Source organism: Sciurus vulgaris, assembly GCF_902686455.1.
Source record: "Sciurus vulgaris genome assembly, chromosome: 10".
NCBI classification, from domain to species: domain Eukaryota; kingdom Metazoa; phylum Chordata; class Mammalia; order Rodentia; family Sciuridae; genus Sciurus; species Sciurus vulgaris.
The window spans coordinates 126087242-126104542 of NC_136470.1; positions in this window are offsets into that span (position 1 = coordinate 126087242).

Genomic DNA, 17301 nt, shown 5'->3' on the forward strand with positions numbered 1-17301 from the left:
CTATTTTGTAAGAGAGAGGCTGGGCCTCCCGAGTGTGATCGGGGTCTGCCTTCCCCATTTGGTCATTCAGTAATCTTCTGTGTAATTAGGACCATAATATTTAAAATGAAGTGCTACAGAAGGTGGCCGGCAAAGGACATTAGCTAATAAGTCCAAACCAAATATGAATATTTTGATATAAAGTAGCCAAGAAGATGAACAACTGTAGGGTGGGTAATGCGGCCCCCAGGGCTGAGGGGCTCCCAGCTTGGACTTGGGTGGAGATATAGGCAGCGCTAATGTAGGGACACTCCCTTGTCCCCTTCCCCAGGACAGAGAGACAGGGCAGCCAAGTCCTGGAGCTGAGGACCAAGCATTGCAGAGGGCCACAGTTCAGAGCCCTGTAATTCCCATTAAGAGAGATTCTAGCTGCGGGGTAGGGTTAGGACACGTTCCTACTTTTCTCTATACTGCTCTGTTTACTTATCTTGAATTTTCTCTAAGGATTTATACTAGCTTTATAATCAGGAAGAAGATCTATGCTTTGGCAAAAAATTAGTATAGTGATTTTGATTACATTCAATGATTACAATTATATATTAAACCATAAGTGTCTAGAATGAAATGTACTGTTAATACTAATGACGGTCCGCTCTGGGTGGTAGGTCTAGGGAAGCCTTGTTGTCTTCTACTTGTGGGTGAATTATTTTCATAATGGACAAAATTTTCAAAGGAAAGGGAAACATTTAAACCCTAAGAAAATTAATTTGATTTATTCAGAGATTAACATATATACTTAAGTGACTTTTCTCTTGCAAAAAATACAAGTTGCTGTTTTGATTTTAGTATTGTGTTTTTAAACTACGTTTCACTCGTGTGATACGAACATACGAGAAGCAAGAATTTTTAAATGGCAGAATCCAGCCTAGTAGCTGAGGAAGGGACAGAGGCAACCTTCCTGCTTGTGGAGGCTGTGCTGTCCGAGGGTGAGTTGGTGTGTGAGGGATCCCTCTTCCTCCTCTTGTCACTCTCACAAAAAGGGCCGGTGCATTTGATGTGCGTCCCCTTGCCAGGCTGCAGGGCCGAAGTCACATCGTGGATTTCCTAGAGTAATCGATCCATTATGGCCATCACAATTAATTGACTTTTCTGTAACTCAGGGTCAATCTGATGCCAAAACCTACACTGATCACTTTTTCTGGTGAGAGAGTTCAGGATTTTTTTTTCCTTTTATAAATGTGTATATTTTATATTTCACACTAAAAGGGGACCTTACAGTTCAGGTGAAGAAAGAGAAAAGTGAGACAGATTATATGAGGATTTTGTGTGCACACATTTCTGCATGTGTGTGTGCCTGTAGTTTTTAACAATGCACATTTGAAAGGCTGGATCTGGTTATGACTGCTTGCTAGTGCAAAGCTTCACTTTGCTAATGGCAGATCCAGCATGGGAAAATACCTGTTGGTTTAACTAAATATGCCTAATATGGAAATTGGATCCTGTCCTCCTGCTAAACAACTACGTTAACAATTTTTTTGCAATGTAAATTCATTATTTTAACTCCTGTTTGGCCCCAAAATATTGCTGGGGTTTATCTTTCTTTCCCACCTTATTTTTTCTTGGAAAGAAGCTGAGGACAAAAGACTCTGGGATAAGACAGATGTGAGATCAAATTCCATTTTTTTTGCCCTTGCTGTGTGATAATTATCAAACCTCTCCAAGACTACAATATCTATGGTGTTTAAAATGGAAATCACATCCATCACTACAGGTTGTTAAAAGGCCCTGTGGCAGGTTGGAGATAAACATATATTGGCCCAGATTGATGGAGGGAGGTGAAGTTTTGAGGCATTCAAGAGAAAAACTCTGGGTGGGGAGAGAAGGTGACAGTGACTTTAGGCATAGGAATTCACCTTGGGGAAGAGGTCTTCTCTCTGGAACTGTTTACTACTTATAACATGGGAGAGGTGGAGAGCCTAATCAGGACCTCAGCTGCCCAGGCTCCAGTCCTGGTCCATGACCTTGAGCTGCTTCACAGTCCTGTGAATTTCCTTGTCTGTGAAATGGAGTCCTTGTGAGAATTGCTTACTCAGCAATGCTACCAGTGTGATATGCGTCGTCTGGGCACCCGTTTTTGCCATTATTCTTATAGTGATCTTCTCTTAGTTCCCTTCTGGCTCTTGTTTTTTTTTTTTTTTTTTAATTTCTATTTCCTCTGCCCTCAAAGTTTCAGAGGAAGGCCGATTTTTATTTGATTCTTTGACATTTAAGGTAACTGCAAACATATTGTTGAAAGAAAATAAAAGGTACTTCTTAGGCTTTAGTTTGCAATAACTTAAAGAAAAGAACCCAGAAAAAAAAAAAAAATCAAGGACCCAGCACTGTCTTGATTCTGTACAAATGTTCGCCTCCTTCAAAGAGGCAAGAAGGCAAGTCCTGCCAGATCTGATTGTGCAGACCCGAAGGATCTGATCGCCCGTCACTAAGGCTACTAATCAAATTTCCATCCAATATGCTCACGCAGGATTTCCTGATCAAACACTTACGCCTGCCCCTCTGCCCCCCCATTAGCTAACATGCTTTATATGCAGAGGGGTCATCAAAAGTGTAATTGCCTTAAAGAAACTTAATCCTGCATTCTTGTCAACTCGAAGATAGCTAATAACGCTCTCTAGCTAATATTTTTCCAACATCAAGAACACCCCCAAATTAAGATCTTGTTTCTTCATCTTTCTCACGGCGGATGTTGAAACCTAGGTGTACTGATACCTTTTGCAGACCAGGCAAAAAGATGAGTTTTCTCTAGAATTATCTGGTTTTCTGAGATAACACATGTTTTCCACACAATGCCAGAAGATTGCAATAGGTAGTAGAGATTCAAGCCCCTTGGTTTTCCCAACAATGTTTCAATGTAACATTGTTTTTGCCTCCAAGTTCAAACCTTCCCCCAGAGTGGAGTCAGGGGTAATCACACACGAAGTCACCGCGCACAGAGGCAGGGGAGAGTTGGAGAAGGCTGGGGCAAATGTTAGGACAGAACAGACAGGACCTCAAATCGGTTTTGCCACTCAGACACCAAGGGAATGCTTTTGAGGATATCACCTCTGTTTTATATTCATATTCGTCGTTCAGCTCACATTTTGGAGTGCCTGCAAAAGAGTTTGCTAGCCGTCCGACGAGAAAATGCCTCACAAAGTGAAAGTACAATACAAGAAAGGCACTAGGTGATTATCGATTTTAATGTTAGTGACTATATTGAATAAAGGTAATTAAAGTCATTATGTGCTTCAGATTGGCACATTATGTGGATATATCCTAAACATATGCCTAACATTGTAGAATTTTGCCATGCGTTATGGCTTTTAATATTTCTGTTCGTTCAGTTTATCAGGGAATTATTATTTTTTAATTGAAGATATTAAAAATCTCCTATTTTACAAAGGCATTTCTCCTACTGGAAGCAGGTTTTCTGTTTCCATTTTCAAATAATCACTGCGTGCAGATCGTCTGTGCTCTTTCCCCGTTTTGTTAACAGATTGAAACTAGCTTTGGCCTGAGAAGCCGTCCTTGTGTCTTATGCATTTGCACGCACTTGTGTCTGCCTGCACACTCAAGCTTGCACGTACACACACCTGCACAGACATGATGCCTCCCTGGGACTTGTGGTTTGAATGAGAAATGGCCCCAGTCAGGCTGGGACAAGTAGGTCAGGAAATTTAACCTGACTCTCCCAGCCCCAGTCATTATCGGCAGGGTCTGAAAAGGCCAGGTTTGTCAAGGCTCACGGATCCTTGGTGTCTGAGTGGCAAAACCGATTTGAGGTCCTGTCTGTTCTGTCCTAACATTTGCCCCAGCCTTCTCCAACTCTCCCCTGCCTCTGTGCGCGGTGACTTCGTGTGTGATTACCCCTGACTCCACTCTGGGGGAAGGTCAGGGGTCATCTGCATGGACTTGTTTGACCGCTTCGGGCTGACAAAGAAAATATGTTCCTTGTGTTTGTAGTGGGTGAACACAGCCTGTCACGGGAGCCGGGAGAGGCCAGTGGAAAATAGGGCTGGTTAACAAAGAGATGAGAGCATCTATTTATAGAGGTCTTGGTACGTGCCTGTGAGGGAGGCAGGAGTCTCCCTTCTTTTAGATGAGAGATTAAGTGACCTGTCAACATCATAAGATTCTTTAGCTCCATCCTTCATCCCAGGATAAAATCCCAGCCCTGTTCATCTCCAAAGTCCATGTTCTATCCGTTACTCCACCTTGCCCCCTAATAAATAGTGTGCCCAGAGCACATGCACACAGTCACACTGTGACATGGTGCCTCCTCTGAGCTGTGAAAACAGGAGGGTGCACCTGTGGGAAAGAATGTTTCCCTTCCATCCTAGATACCTGTGAATGGGACACCGAGAGGAAGTCCTCAGACATCTTGGCATCAGGGGATGGCTTGGGAAAAAGGCCTCCCAAATTCCCATCAGCATCTCCCTCCCAATCTACCCTAAGTACAGTCTAAACAAACAGATTCATTAAATGATAATTATGGTCTCAGTAAGTTCAGCATCCTTGCTGAGCCACTGTAGCTGTAAGATGAATCTCCCAGCCACCTCCTTTTCTTCAAAAAATTCTGCTCCATCTTCCTTTATGTAATTCTCAAGGCAGCCTCTGCTAACTGGGGTCTAAATTGGCCATTTTCACTATCTTATTTATTCAGTAGAGCTACTTTGCATTTTTTTTTCAGGCCCTGACTCAGGAGCTGGACACAGGGGTGAATTAAACATGGTCTTAGGCCCTAAAGGCTTTTGAGGGAGGTTAACCTGCTCAGGCCTGCACTCAGGCTGCAGGCAAGGTTCCGACAAACCTTGTATTTTCAGCAAAGACATGGCTGTGCACTGAGCCACCATGAGAAAACAGTTCTTACTTTGCTGTCGTTACAGAAGGACATCTTTTAATTTATTCTCCAACATAATCATATCTTTGAATGGGGCTCATAGTAGGATGGGTGGCACCAAGGCAGAGATACAGGTCATGCCAGGTCATTTTGGGCTGCTGGTGGAAAATGGGCTGTTTGTGGATGGCATTGGGTGAGCCATGTCTGATTTTAGGAATTACTCAGCAATCTGATATTTTGCTCATTGAAAAAAAAATTCCTTAACAGCTGAATGTGAGACCCATTTCATATGTTAGTAAACCATGAATTCAGAGCATCCAGAGCTCCTGAAGAGTCCTGGAAGATCATGGAGACCAGGCCTCCCCACTTGGCAGACAGGGATCCTGGTGGCCAGAGCATAAAGGACTTGTCCACAGCTGAAGTGAGAATCACCCGGCAGCGACCGGGAGAGTTCCTCTGGCTGAGACATTTTCCTACAAGCGTATTGCCACAAATAGAACAGTTTCAGTTACCCAGGGCAGCCACAAAGCTTGACACAACTCAGGAAGTAGTTCCAATGTCAAGAGTTCCACATATTTTTCGACTTTGTTTTACCAAAACGCATCTGCTGTTCAGAAACATCCTCACGTCTTCTAGGAGAAACATCTCGAAAGGACAATGAGAATATTTTTCTATTTTTATAGTGATGTCTGATCTTTTACCTTGGGGAGATTTGTATTTAAACCAACCCAGCTTGCCAACTTTCCTTAAAGAAAAAGTCATTAAATTTCCAATTGGAAATCTGAGCATAAATGAGAGATTTCAAATGAAAACAGAAGGAATCTGCAGAGGCATCTGATCCTGCATTATATTCCCAAATCTTCTTTAAATTAGCTGTATGTCAAAAGGCTACGTGGAAAGACCTTTTCTTTTGTCCGATAAAGGAAAAATTGGAACAATATCACTTCACTTCAGGATCCAGGCGATCATTTGGTTTCATTCCAAGGGGAGGGTTTTTTTTTTTTTTTTTTTTTTTTTTTTTATAAACTTTGCTCTGTAACTGCACGTGTGTGACTTTAATCGGTTTCTCCCGTAACTTTATTGCCATTTAAACAATTCTCTATTTACTGACCATCCCTTAAATTAGATGGATGGATCTTGTCTGTGATAAGGCATTGAGTTCCATCAGAGAAGAAAGATCTTAGCTGAATGGGTATAACATTGCTTTGCTAGAAGAAAATAACAATTCCTCCCAAAAGGCAGCTGGAGAGCAAGATGAGTTCATTGCCCCAGTGCCTCCTGGGGCTGTTCCTTATCAAAGCATGTGATTCCTTATCAAAAAAACATGACCATGGAGAAACACTTAAAGACCCACGACTCCATTCAACTCTCCTCCGGTTTCACCCATTGCTGCCCGCGGAGGATCTCAGTGACCAAGGGAATTCTTTACCAACTTAGAGCCTGAAAGTGTCCCCAAGGGACATCCTCCCATAGTCTCCCTGGCCCTATGAACCTAATGCCAGCTGGAATCCAATCAGCTTGACCCCTTTGTCCCTTCAGTAATGTGTGTTTCTGATGTAGGGCTAACGTCAGAGGGGACTTGGTGTCCACGGCCTCTGTGTTGCAGACTTCCTGGGAATCAAGGCAGTTTAGAGCACAGCACCGACCTTAGGCCACTTCAGGGACCGTCCCTTCCTGAGTCTGTGCTTTGTTCCTCCTTCACTTATTCTGTCAGCTGGTGACAAGCACCTACCCAGTTGCCAGATCCACGTGAGGAGCCAGCAGGCAAGACATGGGCTCTCGTGGTTTGTCAGCAAACTCAGATGTGGAAGAGATGCTCACAGAGATGAGGGGCTGGACTACCTTCTTCAGAGCTGAAAATTGCCCAGTGTCTTTCCTAGAGCCACCAAGCCTTGCTCTTTCCATCACGTGGGCCTCAGAATCTTAGAGCACGGTGAGCTGCTTGGGATTCTTGAACTAGTCCAAAAGCAATGCGGGAATATTGCAGACACTAAGGACATTCAGGACAGAACCAAAATCGTTAGGCTAATCCCAAGTACATTTTTCTCAGAAAATTCTCCCTAATAGGTAGAGAAGGAAGTGGGGTGGGGGTGGTGCCCTCTTCAAACCCTTTTCTGTCTTCCTGTCCTGATGTCAGTAAGTCTGCCCCTTCCTGCTCTTCCCGTCCCTCCTTTTCTCTCTGCCTTTCACTTTTTCTTTCCTCCCCCCCCCCCCCCCATCGTGCTCTGAGAACATAGCAGTCACCTCTGGAAGAGAAACACATTTTATTTCCAGAGTGGTTTAAGATCACTTTCCAAATAGTCAACTGTGGCCTCTTGGATTTCGGTTTCCAGCACCCTGCCCAGTTCTTCCTGCTCGCTTGCCTCTGCCCACACCTCCCTGTGCCCTCTCTGTCCTCCGGCCTGCCTTGGTTCCTCCTCCTCCCCTCCCCGTCCCCCTCCTGCCCCAACTCCCTCCTTTCTCCAACCCCTCTCCCTTAGAAAACCCAACTTTCAGGGAGATTTTGGGAACTTTTCTGCCTTCCTCTCAGACACATTAGATTGTAAATAAGAACCAAGGAGGCAAGCTCCTGGTATTTATTTCCATGCTCCTCGTGGGGATGAAAACAATCTCTAGATGGCTTCTCAGCCTGCAGTCTCATGGAATGGGGCTCCTTTCACAGGACCCTACACCCTGTGGGCACGACCTTCTTTACTTCCTGGGGGCAGGGACTGTCATGTCCTTGGTGGTGTCCCCAGCACCCAGCACTGAGTGGGTGCTCATAGAGGGCTCTTTGGGAGGAAGAAGAACTTGGCACACAGCATCAGCTCTCCTCTGGGGACTCTGGGCAGCTACGCAAGGAGTTACTGAAACTGTTCCCTCTTCCTCTTCTCTCCTCCACTTTCTGCTTTTCTTTCCTTTCCTTTTCCTGTAGCTAGTAAACCAGTGAATGTGAGCTATGGGGTTTTTAATTTTTGGAATTTTGAAAAAAAATTTTTTTTTCTAGTATGATAAATTTTTCCAAATGGTTCATGTGTATTTGGGGAAAATGGGTGTTAGTTTGTTGATTGTCAAGTTCTATCTAATTTATAGCCATTGGAGCATGATTGTTACTCACCTATATCCTTGCTTATTTCTTTCTAATTGCTCTGTTATTTCTGCCTCACATTTTGATCATAGATTTATCTATTTATCCTTTTGGTTTCTGTTTTTGTTCTATGTATTTTTAAGATTTGTGATAGGTGTACGGAATTTAATAGTTCTATATCTTCTAGGTGTTCAATTATCAATGCAAAAAAATCCCTCTTTGCCCCTTTTAAAGTGTTTTTTTTTTTTTTTTTGTTTGTTTTTTGGCCAAACCTTCTGTGTTTCCTGATATTAATATTTTATACCTGTTTCCTTTATCATTTACCTTTATTTGTATTTTTTTGAGTTTTTTTTAAAAACAAATGGAAGAGTTGTAATGAGCACATATATTTACACAACTAATAACTTGACATTCTCTTCCTCTTTCCTTTTTAAAATAAAATATCACAGATAGTGCTTAAGACCTCTTAACCAGAACCCCCTGTCTCCCCTAGACTTTCTGGAAGCATTCCCTATCAGGAGTGGTGGGTGCTTTTCTCCTCCATTACTTATGCTTTGACATGCTTGCATGTTGTTCTAAAACAGTATACATTAGGATTTTTGTGGTTTGAAATTTACATATGATACTCAATGTAGCATTCTGCACATTCATTTCAGAATCATGCTATTTTGAAAAAATTCAACCTTGTTTGTATACACATATCTTTTATATGCATAGAATTCTGTCATATAATTGCATACTACATCTTATGTATACAGTCACTCCTCTGTATTCATGGGGGTCAGTTCCAGGACTTCCAAGGATACCCAAATCCAAGGATGCTCAAGTCCCCTATGTGAAATGGCATAGTATTTACAAATAACCCATGCACATCCTCCTGCGTGCTTAAAATCATCTCTAGATTACTTATAATATCTAATGCTATGCTGATGTTGTACTGCATTGTTTAGGGAATAATGACAAAAAGAAAAGTCTGCACATGTCCAGTACAGATGCAGTTTTTTCCCTGTGGTTGTTTGAATTCATGGATGTGAAACCTTCTAATGTGGAGGACCAACTGTATTTATTTACTAATGGACATTTTTCTAGTTTTCCATTTTCCACTATTACAAACAGTATTGCAGAGCACAACCTTGTACAAGTCTTACTAGATGTTTTTCCAGACTGGCTGTACCATTCCACAACCCTGATAAAATCCAGGAGAGTTTCAAGGAGTGCTAGTAACTGGAACCAACCTCTGAATTGTCCAATGTGGATGTTCACAGTTTTGCTGGATTCTGCCCCTGGCCGCCTAGTGTGCTGTTTCGCTTGTGCACCTCCCTGGCAGCATAAGAGAGGACCCTTTCTTTCTTCCTTACCAGTAATTGATGTCATCAGGACTAAATATTTGCTCATCTGTAGGTGAAAAACAAAATATTGTTTGTTAGTTTGATTTGCATTTCTATGGAGCTAAGTGAGGTGATTGTCCTTGAAACTTTTCTTCTTCAGGCAAGGTATGTTGGGGGATCAGAAAGCATTTAATTTTCCCATTCCTTAGGTATTTTTCTATTATTTAACCTAATCTGAGACCATGATTTTTACAGGGACACTTCAATTTATTAAATTAACTTCTGAATATTTAAACTCATCCCTGCCACCTAACATTTTCATTCACAATAGTTTCTTTTCTTCTTTTTCTTTTTTCTCGCGGTGCTGGTGATTGAACCCAGGGCCTTGTGCTTGCAAGCAAGCACTCTACAGATTGAGCTATATCCCCAGCCCTTCTTATTGTCTTTCTAATGTTTCTCACTTCTGCTCTTTGTTGTATTGACAGTTTACTTCCATTTTTATTCTTTTATCGCCTGTGAATTTTTATTGTCAATATTTAAAGATATCACTCTATTCATATTGAGAATTAGCTACATCTTTCTGGATTAATTTTTCCTTTGGTAAGGAGGCCATCCTCAGGCCAGAATTTAGAGATTTATGGGGAAAAGCTTTCTGAATTCTTCAATGTCTATAGTCTGCTTTCACATCTGAATGCTTCTTTGGCTAGGAATAGAACTTAAGTTTTAAATCTTTTATTTGATTTATTATTATTATTATTATTAATACTATTTGTGGTGCTGGGGATTGAACCCAGGGTCTCATGCATGTTAGGCAAGCACTCTACCCTGGGCTACATTCCTAGTGCTGATTCGTTTTGAAGAATTAATAAATGACATTAACCTTAATAAATAACTTATAACGTTGGAGTTTTTCTCCATTCTTTCCTTGCATTTAATGATGCTCATAAAAAGTCTCCTATTAATATAATTTTTAGTCCTCCCTCTCTTCATGACCTAATTTTTTTCTCTTTGGGAGCATCTAGGACTAAAAAGAAGACTGTGAGTTCCAAATTATTTACAGTTTATTATTTATTGCTGTGTTCATTGATGTTCATTTTGGTCAATGTAGCACTTGGTTTGGGAAACCTTGGGATCGTCCACTTTGGGGGATTGTCTTCTGCTCTTTCTTTTTCTTCCAGCTTTCCTTGAACTTGAGGTGCAGAGTTGGGTTTGTCATTGTCCTTCATTCAGAGCCTTCTCCACTGCTCAGTGTGTAACTTCTCTCATTTGATTTTACCATCTTTTCTTTCATGTCGCTGATCTGTCTTCCTATTCTCCTCTGCAATCCTTGCCCTATGTAAGTGTTTGGGTTTTATACATATATATTTTTTTCTTTTCCTTTTCTGGGCCTCTGGTGCAGTTTTTATCAAACTCCCAAGTTCATGAACATTGTCATTATTTGTCTATTCATCAATTCTCTCATTTTATTTCATTTCATTTCATCAACCACTCCACCGATTGTCCCCATCCCCAGATATTTCTAAATGCTCCTATAAAGCATGCAGAGTTGTTCATCTGTAAAGGTACTTTGAACTTGTGCATGTGGTATTTTGCTACAGGACCTGTTTCTTTTGCTTTTTACAGGGCATTGGTTGTTAGGGACCTAGCCATAGTGCTGCAGGAACATGCAGTCCTTAGACACAGAACCAGAAGCCCATCGCTTTAGTGGCTGCACAGAAGTCTGCCCCCAGCTAAGTCCATCCCTTGACACTTAAAACAGCATGATGATGAACATCCTCCCTCATGTCCCCTTGCGGACCTATGTGGGATTTTCTGTACACAGAAGTGCAACTAGTGAATCAATGGGTATAGATTTTCTCCGTGTAATTAACCACTGCTAGACTTATCCACCACGAAGTGCGTATCACTGCACACTTTGATCACCAGCGAATGGAGCCCTCTGTATTCTAACACTCTGTCAACATTGCCATCATCCAGTTTTCTGTTTTATTTTAATCTAATAAGAATGCGGAAATTTCTCTTGTTTTGTTTGTTTGTTTTCCAGTGCTGGGGATTGAACTCAGAGCCTCTTACAGGCTCAGCACGTGCTCTGCCACTGAGCTACATCCCTGGCCCTCTTGTTGTTTGAATTTGTATTTCTGCGATCACTAAGCATCATGGCTATGTCAGCTTTCTCTTTGCGATTGCCTGTTCATATCATTTCCCCAGGCTTTTCCTGTTGGGCTTCTTGGGGTATTTTGTGGTTAGTGTTGATTTTTTATGGGTTCCTTATAAAAATAAGACCCTTATCAGTTTAATACATTGTGAATATTTTCTTCCAATCTTCTGCTCTAATTTGCCTATGATTTTTGTTAGTGAAGAAAAATCCTCAACTTTTATTTAATCAAATCCATCTTTTATTTACTGGTTCATTTCTCACTTACGATGTATAATTGTGGGATTTTCTTTAAGAAGTCTTTTCCATCTGTAAAATATAGATCTATTATGAACGTTATAGTTTTCCGTTTTGCTCTTAGGGCTTTAATCCATCTGAATTCCACCTCTGTGTATTATATTAGATAGGGATCTTGTTTGAATTTTTCTCTGTAGTAGCCATTTCCCAAGACAAACTTTCTAAAGAAGCCATCTTTTCCTCATTCATTTGTGGTGCCATCTTTATCTGTATCAAATTCTTTTATACACGAGGCCAGGTCTCTGAGCTCTGTCTTCAGGACTGTTGTCCATTTGTCTGCCCTTGCACCAGCAGTAGGTTGGTTTTATTGTTATGGCTTTGTAATATGTCTTAACAGTCAAGCAAAATTATTTATGGTTCTTTATTTTTCCTTATACATTTCCACATAAATTTATTAACCTCTTTAAAAATTCCTCTTAGACTTTTAATTGTGATTATAGAGCATGGATTACTTGGGGATAAGCATCAAGATCTTCATGCTACTAGAAATTCCCATCAAAGACTATGGGTTTTCTTTTGTGCCCTTTAGTAGTGGTATTAAACATTTCTTGTTAGGATGATAGTTTGGTTAAAATCCTGAATGGCATCTTAATTTTTGTTAAGTTTTTTTAGTTTTTTATGGTTTAGAGAGTGTTATTGAGTTACATAATTTGATATGATATGTGTTGGTCCATTCAAGCTGATGTTACAAAATACTGTGGACTCATAAACAACATTTATTTTTATTTTGTTTACCCATTTTCTTAGTGATTAAATCCTAGGTCATCCCTGCTCCCCTGTCTCTCCGCTATGAGAGACAATGCTGTGATAAGCTACCCTGTGTATGTTCCTTTGTGAAGCTATGTACCAATTTCACCAGAGCAGCATTAGGAATGGAGTTGATGGGTCATGGGATATATGCATCCCGAATTTCACTAATTGCTTCCAGTTGTTCTCCAGAATTACTGTTCCAGTTTCCATGCCCACGGATGCTAAAACAAAGTTTCATCTCACATGTGTACCATCACTATCATTTGTTATTCGATTTTGTAATTTTTACTACTCTGATGGCTGCAAAGTTGCATCTTGTTAGATTGATTTTTAAAAATTATTAATGAAGTCATTAAATTGCTCATTGTTCAGGCTTACCCTACCTGAAACACACTCCCTGGTTTGCAAGAGTTCCTTTAAAATTCTGATATTGTTGCAAATATCTCCTTCCAGTCTACCACTGGCCCATCCTCTTTGTCCAGGTGTTTTTCATGGGTGCATTATTAGGATAATTCCTAGCATTTTTTTTTTTCTTTTTGCTGCTGCTCATGAATGGTTTTCTATTACGCTATAGGTGGTTGTTTTTGCTTTAGAGAATAGTATTGATGTTTGGAAATTGATCTTTCTGGTAACCTTCCTGTTATTTGTATTAACAAACCCTCCTATTATTTATATTGATTATCCAATTTTGTTGCATTTTCTATGTAGATAATGAAATGATCTACAGATAATAAGTTTTCATTTTCCCTTCCTATCCTTTGCTTCCAACTTCTTTTTTGTTCTATTCTTTTAGCCTGGGACTGCTAGTTCTAGTAAAAGAAGAAATAGTGAGTGACTTTAATTGGTCTGGTATTAAAGAGAGCATATTTAAAGGTTTTCCATGGAATATGATTGTTTACTCCTTATTTAGTCTAAAGTCATGTCAAGATAAAGAAGTTCTATCTTCTTACTTTTTGGATAACTTTCATCATAAATGGATTTTTATCTTAAGTAATTTAACTGTGTTTTTTGCACCTGATAACATAACCATGTTATTTTCTCCCTGAGGTCATGAATGTGTAAAATACATTGATTTTTTTAAAATTTCATTTTGATATCATATATTCTTTTTAATACTTTTGGGTTCATAAAACTATTTTAAAGAGTCTTTCTTTCCTTAATAAGATCCTTATCTGACTTTGGAATCATGAATATAAAAGCCTCATTAAAATGACTTGGACAGACTTTACTCTATTTCAAGAGCATCTTATGTAATACAGAATTGACAGTTTAATATTGTGTTGGCCTCCCCTTAAGGCCATCTGAGCCTGAAGTTTTTCTTCATGGTTGACATGAGCAGTAGGAACAAGGGCAGACTTTAATTATATAATTTATATTTCCTTAATGGTTATTTTATTTCTAGCTTGGCTTCTACTATATTTGCTACTATGTATTCTTTTAAAATCTATTATTGTCATATAGATTTCCATCATAAAAAAAACTCAATCTCGATTGTAGCTTTATCTTCTTTTTAATTCTGTATTTTCTTTTCTCCTTTATCAAACTTGATGGATTTGTCAACTTTGTTAAAGTTTTTGAAGAACCTATTGAATATTTTCTACTGTTGTATTGGGGTGTTTTCCATTTTATTTATTTCTGCCTTTGTAATTTTTTGCATTGTTTTCATCTTTCTTATTTTTCTTTTGAAGATTTGTTTTTTTTGTCTCCAGACTTCTTAACATGAATACCTGCTTTGTGATCTCATCAATGTACTTGAAGGCCAATGTTTGCACTCTAAGTACTACTTAGCTGTGCCCTAGGAGTTCTGACATGTATTAGGCTTCAGATGTAAATATCTCATACATTTCAAACATAAGTTTTACCTTTAGTTGTGTTACTATTTCTTGTTCTGCTTGATATATCAATTTCTGAGAAGGATGTGTCAAAAACCTCCAAAATTATTGGTTTACTATTGTTTTCCTGTAGTGTACTGATTGCCAATTTATATATTTTAAAGCTATAATATATCATTTATTTTACTTTTGTCTCTTTACTAGATTTTTTTTTTTTTTTTTTTTTTTTTTGGTACCAGGACTGAACCCAGGGGTCCTTAGCCACTGAGTCACATCCCCAGCCTCTTTTTAAATATTTTATTTAGACACGGGATCTCACGGAGTTGCTAAGTGCCTCACTAAGTTGCTGAGGCTGGCTTTGAACTGGTGATCCTCCTGCCTCAGACTTCCCAGCCGCTGGGATTATAGGCACGTGCCACCACACCTGGCTCCTACTCCCTTTTTTTCCCTAACATTCTATATTCTTCTGTCTGAGATGTTTTCTTTGCCAGTATATATCCTTTGACTTTTAAATGGGTTCTGAATGTCTTTTGATTGAATTTCGAGTATCGAGTGTACTGTAATTACTACTGTGCCGGGGCTTGTTTCATCTATTTTAATTCCTGTTTTCTTTTTGTTATCCTTTTGTATTTTTTCTGTTTTCTCCTTTCCTAACTTCCACTGGACAGGATTTGTTTTTCCTGTTGCCTGAAAGCTGCACCTTCTGTTTGTTCTTCAGGTTGCCTCAACCTCATCCCTTCTGGGCCATTACCACCCTCTCCACCTCCCTCCTGGGTACCATTCCCTTGGCTGTCCCCTGTGTCCTACTCCTCACCACATATCTTAGTTCTGGAGTTTCTTTCTTTTTTTTTTTTTTTTAAATTAGGATTTTACCTATTTTGACTACAATTGACTTTATTAATTTATTTATCCATACTTATACTCCACATCTAGGGTTACCAAGTAAATATATTTACCAATATAGATTTGAATGTTAGGGACATACTTATTCTAAGAAATTGTTTTTCTGAAATTCACATGCAAGCAGATGTCCTGTGGTTGTTGCTCTTAAATCTGGCAACCCTTGTCCATATTTTACAAAATCCGCCCTATTCCATAGACTCCTCCATGGTGTCTCTCTCTCTGTTCCTGAGTATGTCCTCCTAGAGTTTTTTTAGTGAGTGTTTATGTGGGTTAAAGCATGTGTGTAAGATCTTTCTTGTATTACTGAGAGCATGTCAGATCTTGTATCAATGAGAGTATCTTTATTTTGCCCTTGCATTTACATGATAGTTGGGCTGGATATACTATTCTGGAATCAAGTTTACTTCAACTTTTGAAAATAACATTTATTATTTTCCTGCATCAAGTATTGCTGTTGAAAGACCAATGCCAACCAATTCTTTATAGATGATCTGCCTTTCCTGTCTGGCTTCTTTAAAATTTTCTTCCTGTCTTTGATGTTCTTCTTTCTCACTATAATGTGAAGAGATCTTTTTTTCTGTTTATGTCACTTCATTTTTCAAGTTGTTCCATCTGAGGTTTTGTCTCTAACTCTGTGAAATTCTTAACCATTATTTTTTCAAATATTTCTTCCTCTATTCATTTGTGTCTCTTGTTTCCTGGAGTTCACTTATTCTGTGAGTTGCATTTGTTCTGTATTTCTGAACTTTTCTTTCCTATCTGTCCATCCATTCATGAGGACCTCACTCCTAAACCTGATTATGGGGTATGGAGTCTTTCTTTCGCCCTCTATCTTGTCTACCTATCCATGAGTTCTTTATTCCAATTAGTGTATTGTTTCATACCCAGGATTTTCAGCTGGTTCTTTGTGACTTCTGGATTCCTGATTTTTTTTCTTTGTTTCAGATACCCTCAATATATCTTTGGGGGAATTTACTATGCCTATTTTAAGTTTGTTTTGGTTCCCATTAGTTCTGTTTCCCCTAGTGGATATTGTTATCTATCTTTCCTTATAGAACTCACATTCCTAAGATACCTCTACATTTGTTCTTGGACAGATACAGCCTGGGGCCTGGGGCTGTCAGCTACCTGCACTGAAGAAGTGTTCAGGACGAGGGGAGGTGGGCTGGGTGCGCTGCATGGGGAGGGGCCTCTGGAGTTTTGACCCTCACCCCTACCCTGGCACTGCTGACTTTTAAAGACCTTGACTGCAGCCAGCTAGCCAGAGGGTAGCAAGGGGAGGAAAGAATGCTGGATTCATCTCTCTCTCTCTCTCTCTCTCTCTCTCTCTCTCTCTCTCTCTCTCTCTCTCTCTCTCTCTCCATATATATCCTTTTTTTTTAACCAGTTATTAACTACTATTCCATATCCCAGTGGGACTTGAGGACTAGCTTGAGGTTATCTGACTGCTCTCTTTCCAACTCCCACATCAAGAGTAAGCCATATTATTCCCAGAGCAATGTGGGAGAGAGAATAGGGAAGACTCAAACCTCTCCTCTTCTGGTCTCCCATCCAAGGTGCTGGTCCTCAAGTACTGCAAGCTGCCATCCCCTCCTTGTCCTCCCAGCACACACAGCTCATGGGAACCACCATCATTGCTTGGGGATGGAGGAGTCGTGAGTCCCTGCAGGCTTCCTAGCCTCCCTCTGACTCCTCGGGTGACTTCACATCCGGGTTTCAGGGAAGGAACCTGCACCTGTGTCGGCTTGCCTTCTTAGAAGTGTGTGGATGTCTTCTGTTTCCCCGTAATCTTACCCCTTCCTTTATCCTTCTCTGTTCATGTCTCCTGAAATTCCTCTTAAATGGAAATTGTGACTTCTAAGTCTATATGTCTCTTAATTATGCTTTTTTGTTCTTTACGCTCATTTATTCTTTTGCCCCAAATCTTGAAGAAATCAATGGAATCTTTTAGCCTATTAATGTACGTTTCATCTTTTCCCTTTCTTGAATTCAGTACATTTAACTGAGTTTTTATATTTTGATAGTCATAGTTTTCATTTTTAAGAATTTTATCTTTTTTTCTTGTTTTGTGGATGTGACATACTGTTGTCCCTCTGAGGACATTAATATAC